This window comes from Astatotilapia calliptera, chromosome 1 (genome assembly GCF_964374335.1).
Source record: "Astatotilapia calliptera chromosome 1, fAstCal68.1, whole genome shotgun sequence".
Taxonomy (NCBI): Eukaryota; Metazoa; Chordata; class Actinopteri; order Cichliformes; family Cichlidae; genus Astatotilapia; species Astatotilapia calliptera.
In genome coordinates, this window is record NC_137422.1 from 18,331,116 (window position 1) to 18,337,115 (window position 6,000).

Sequence of the window (6,000 nt, forward strand, 5' to 3'; positions counted from 1 at the left end):
TTGCCACTTTGGTTCAAATCTCTAACAAGTATTGAGTGTATAGCTATGAAATTTTAGACAGATATTCATAATTTATAGCATAGCAACCTTAATGAATTTAATGAACCTCTGACTCTTCTAGTAAGCGGTGCAAATTCGTATTTATCCTAAGAAGAATCCCAGCATCTACTTTATGGATGGGCAATTATGGCTCACAGAAGGATGACTCATACAGGGTTTATTGATCTTCTAACATGTAATGCAGCATTAACATGAGCTTTGCGATTGTGGTTCTGAGTACTTTGTGCATAAAGATCAGCTAGCAGCTCTTAGTATTGTTTAAAAAATGCCTTCATTTTCATCATACTTGTTCAGTTTTTCTTGTATAGTCTAACATATAAGAGTGTGCCCTCCTCTCACCTTCCTTACATTCATCTTTTGGCTCACTGGTTGCAATAAAGGTTGGCAGCTCTTTTGACCCGCTGTCTCTTTTTGCTTCCTGCCAGCTATTTCTTTTCCGCTTTATCTTCCACCTCATTACCTTTTAGTTAACATGATTAACCTTACTTGTCTGCAATTTGTCTTTAACAAGTGTCATACATTGTACCATGCCTGAGTAAAGATTCAGAATATAACATTTGTAGTGATATCCAGTTATTTTCTCCAGCTGGACTTTTTTGTAATGTTCATGAAACATATGCATCCGACAAAGCAGAGAAAAAAAATGTTTCACTGCACTGCAATACATCCTCACTTTATGTTGAAGACTGAGATTTTTATATTATGCTCATTAATTAGGTGTTAATTGGGCAAAATGCAAATCCAACACATTTTGTGTATCAGACTAAATGTGTTGGATTTGAATGATTGGACTAGGCTGCCTTTGGCAAAGCAAAACAATAACTTTATACTGGTTAAGCAATATACACTGAAGATACACTTTATTAGGTATACCTGCAACTCAGTGGATTTAGGCAAGTAGATACGGCCAAGATAATGCGCTGAAGTTCTAACCAAGACACTTGACATGACAAGGTCTAACTCACATTTCCCATTCTCTTACTAAAAGCATGCTGGGAAAACCTGAATTGCATTTCTGACAGTGAGTTCATTAAGTGAGTACAGTATGCAAAATGATGGATGGGTGATGTGGAACGCTAACGTGTATCTATTAAAACTACAGCTGGAACTTCTTTAATAATTTAATCCCTCTAATTTTCGGATTATTGATGGGCAAAGGAGTGGACAAAACATGGCCAGGAAAAAGGATTGAAGGGAATTTAAATGGTAGAAGAAGATAAAAGATTTATGTTATCATTTAATTGGGAAAGGAACAACTAGGAAAAAGAAATAAGACCATTTCTCACAACTATAAACCTGATTTTTGCTTCAGACATCCTGATGTCGTAGTTGCTTCACAATTTTGTAACATTTTTTTTCTTTCAGAGGTAAACTAATCTGCTTCTGACTGTAAAAGCAGTCGTGATGCATCTGCCACCTTTTTAAAAGTGTAATTTTTCTTTCTTGTGTGTAAATATCTTAATTTTGAAAATGTTGCCCTCTGCGTTAAAAGAGATATTCTGAGGGTTTGTAATTGGTGTAGGTCATGCTGGAGAGGAGCTAATTTGACACACAAGTCTAGGAAAGTGATTATACACTGCTTCACAGTGTGACTAAAATCTCCAAGCACCTTTTAATAATAAATTTATTATTCATGATGATAATTGAACTACTTCTGTAGAACCATTTAGTCACCTGCATTATTCATTTAAACTTGCTGTGCATAATGAATGTGGCAAAGCAGCAACAACAGAAAAGGCTGTCTGTGTCTGTTTTCAATCTTGGACCGATAGTTCCCGAAAGGCTTTCACACTTACGCTTCTTGTTGCTTGTTGGCACATTTTTGCTGACATAAATTAAGAAATAATCAAATTTCTGATTGTGCCAGTTCAGGACGTAGTTTGAAAGGGTGACAACTTCTTGATTATTGATTAGGCACTTGTTACATGTCTAATTTAATAAAACACGTCTACATTGGTGTACACAGTCCATGATATGCGCTCTCTCTCTACCTCTTTGTACGCAAGAACATTAATTTCTGGTGCACAGTGCAGTTCAGCTAATGTTCAGCTATGATTGTCATTATTGGCCCAATTACTTAGAGTCTCATGGTGCTTTATTTTAACAAGGAAACAGTCCCCATGGATAATATGAAAGGAGCAGTGGTGCTAGGCAGGTTACCTTTGAAATATCAGGGCTGTTTTTGGATTCGAGCCTTTACTGCGTTGGCTGGGACTCTCAAGGTTTTAATGCAAGGCTTTGCCCAATGCTTTTTGGATTTTGGACTGACATCACTCCCAAATAAGTACTATATATATATATATATATATATATATATATATATATATATATATATATATATATATATATATATATATATATATATATATATATGTGTGTATATATATATATGTTGCCCACTTATGCCTTCTTCTTCCAGTAGCCCACTTCTCATCAGTTTGTCCTGGTTCCTCAACGCCTGATGTTAATCCAGGCAACGTCCGAATTGGTATGGCTTAATTTTTCTGTCTCTCACTCATACCCAAGGTAGGCTTGGTTAGCATGGGGGGTTATAGAAATCCTACCAGTGGCTGGACAAAGCTGGACTGAAAGACAGCACAGAGACACTAATCATGACAGCACAGGAACATGCTCTAAGTACAAGATCCATAGAGGCTGGGGTCTGTCTCACCAGGTGCAGGCTCCGTAAACACGTCCCTGAGACACTCATGCCTTCTGGCAGCGCGATCCCCTTCTTTTCTTACCATCCGCTTATTCAGTCTGAATGACATTCTGATGTCTTTGCTGTATATCATGTTGAAACAGATAAGTTACACCAGTAAAAGACCAAAGTTGGAGTGACTCCTGTTAGCTAAGAAAATGAATGTGAAGCAATGATTCATTCAGGCAGGAGAATGGAAAAATGTTGTCTGGTCTGATGAGTCTCGATTTTGGCCGTAACACCAAGATGGCAGAGACCGAATTTAACGTAAACTACATAAAAGCATGGCCCCATCCTGCCATGGTGAGGGGATATTTTCTTGGCACATTGTTCAAGTTCACATTTATTTATATAGCACTTTTAAAACAACAGCTGTTGACCAAAGTACTGTACAATAAAACGGACAAGGCAATAAACATAAAAAACAGAATAGTGTTTTAGAAGAGTATAAAATCATAAAAAGAATAATAGTAACAAACTCACGATGAATCAAAAGCCAGAGAATAAAAATGGGTCTTTAGACGACAGTGCTGTGGTACGTTTTAAAACCAGATTGGAATAGTTCACCAATGTTGTGTTGGTCTAAAAAGGTCTGGAGCTGCAGAAGGACAATTTTGTCCAGAACTTTTGACGAAAAGGACAATTTAGAGATTGGGTGGTAATTTGATAGAACTGTTGAGTCCAGATTCTGCTTTTCAAGGATGGGTTCCACCACAGCATGTTTAAAATCAAAGGGAACAGACCCAGACTTAAGACTGCTATTGACAACAGAAAGCAGACATGTACCAACAGTGTCAAAAACATATTTCAGTACCTAGGTGGAATGATATCCAGGGTACATTTTGAAGGTCTCAAGTTTCTGTCTACTTCGTTAAGTAATGAAAGTGATACTGGCTCGAAGTGATCAAAAACAGCCAAGGTTGGTGTATAAACACCTGGGTCAGAAATGGGAGGAATAATGTGGGATCTAATATCTACAATTTTATTAATGAAGAATTTCATTAGATTCTCACTTGTTATGTTCACTGCTATATGAGGATCAGCGGTGGGAGGATTAAGAACTGAGTTTGTAATACCAAATAAAATCCGAGGTTTATGACAGTTGTTGGACACGATCTTGGAAAAGTATTTTGTTTTAGCTGCTCTTACAGCTTTAGCTGCTCTTACAGTTGGACACGATCTTGGAAAAGTATTTTGTTTTAGCTGCTCTTACAGCTTTCTGGTAACTTGACAGGGATTCTCTAAGTGCTTCAAACGACACTTGGAGGCGGTCCTTTTTCCACTTTCTTTCTGCTTTTCTACATGCCCGTCTGCATTCCCTGGTGTCATTATTTAACCCTTGTATGGTGTTCAGGTCTGTGAGACCCGTGTTCAGTTTTTTTCAAAAGAAAAATTAAACAATTAATTATTTTTTCACGTGTAAATGTGTTGTGTCTTTCCACTCACTCCACTTGATTATAACTGATTTATTTATAACATTTTATATAAAAGAAAAACGAGAAGCACATTAATTCATAAATGTGATCTAACAAAGGTAAAGGGAAAAAATTAACCATGTTTGCTGTTCATATGTCTTGTAATTGGGATGAAGTAAACATCTGTTGAGTAATTTAACATAAAATTGTTTGATAGTGTTAATTTGGAAAGCCAAAACTCTAGCGGGTCCACCAGACCCATGAACACTGGCTGAGTAACAAAAATACGAACACCACACAAGGGTTAACCACAGTTGCGTTTTAGGTTTTACAAGGTACAAGGAGCAATGGAATCCAGTATTTCCAGACAAGCTGAGTTGAACAGGGAAAGCAGACAATCAGTGGTCGAATGAGTGGTACTGTTAGTAGGTAATGCCTGATTTAGATTTTTGTAGGAACGGGCGAAGCGATCTGCATCCGAATTGATCGTACGAGATCGGAGTTTGTGCACAACAGATCTACCAGGCTGACCCAAAAAGGGAAACTCAAATAGGACAGGTATGTGGTCTGAAAAATTTATGTTTTACAGATTTCAGTGTCAATGAGTAAGAGAGTACAAGATCCAGGGTATGACCGTGTTCGTGAGTTGAGCCTTAGATTGACTGAACAAGAACAAGTTCAGAGAACGGGCTTAACTCACCCAAGTTCAGCCAAGTTTCGGTTACCAGGAGAAAGTCCAAATTCCGAGTGGTGAAAAAATCATTCAAAATGAAGATTTTGTTGGCTAGTGATCTAACGTTAACCAGGGCCAGTTTACCTAGCGTGGAATGCCCCGCTGGCCGGGATGATCGGCATAGGGGGAGAAGGTTTTGATTATCCACTCCCGCTCTGCGAAGACGTGGGGACGGATGCCGAGGGTGCTGGATATTAAGATGTGGAGTCACCGTTATAATCCAACGGGGAGCCGATTCAAGGGAGCTCCAGGAGATAAACCATTTGTTGTCCGGGGCAAGGTTCTTAAGAAGAATACAAGGATTAGTCACCGGAAATATCACCATGCATGCCGCCACACAATTTATGAATTTGACCAGTATTCCGGCTCATTTCCCTCGCCTTCTGTGGTGTTTCTTCCTGAGGGGAAGGCTAGGTGGATAGCGGCGGAGAAACAAAGTTATGGTTTCTACCACAGGTGGAACACGGAAATCCTCACATCCTGGGGGCTTTCGGTACTGTTCCTCGACAGTGGCATGGATGTTTAACAGCGATTTGAAGTCGTAGACCCGAAGAGAAGGGCAGTATTAAAGAAAACATAAATTAACAGAGCTAGTAGAAACAGTACAGGTAGCAGCTGATGGCTGTGGTCCTCTCAGTACAATATAAGTATCATTTAAACACCACAGCCTACCTGACTATTGTTGTTGATCATGTCCATCCCTTTGTCCATCCCCCCCACGGTGTACCCATCTTCCAATGGCTGCTTGCAGCATAATAATGCACTAAGTCACAAAGCTCAAATCATGTTAAACTGGTTTATTGATTATGACAATCAGATGGCCTCCATAGTTACCAGGAACAATGGAACAATATGGATCATATTAATCTTTATATATTAGAAACTATGATTTTGTTAAGTCCATTCAACTTTAGAAATCCACTTTATTACTGTTTCCTGGATGTTACAGTTGATTATAACATTTTGGAGAACAGCTACGCTTAATATTAGTTATTCAGAACATGGTGATATTTGTGCCTCATATAACAACCAGTCTTTAAGCAAGGAATGCCTTTGTGACTAATAATCAAATGACAGAGCTACACATGGGG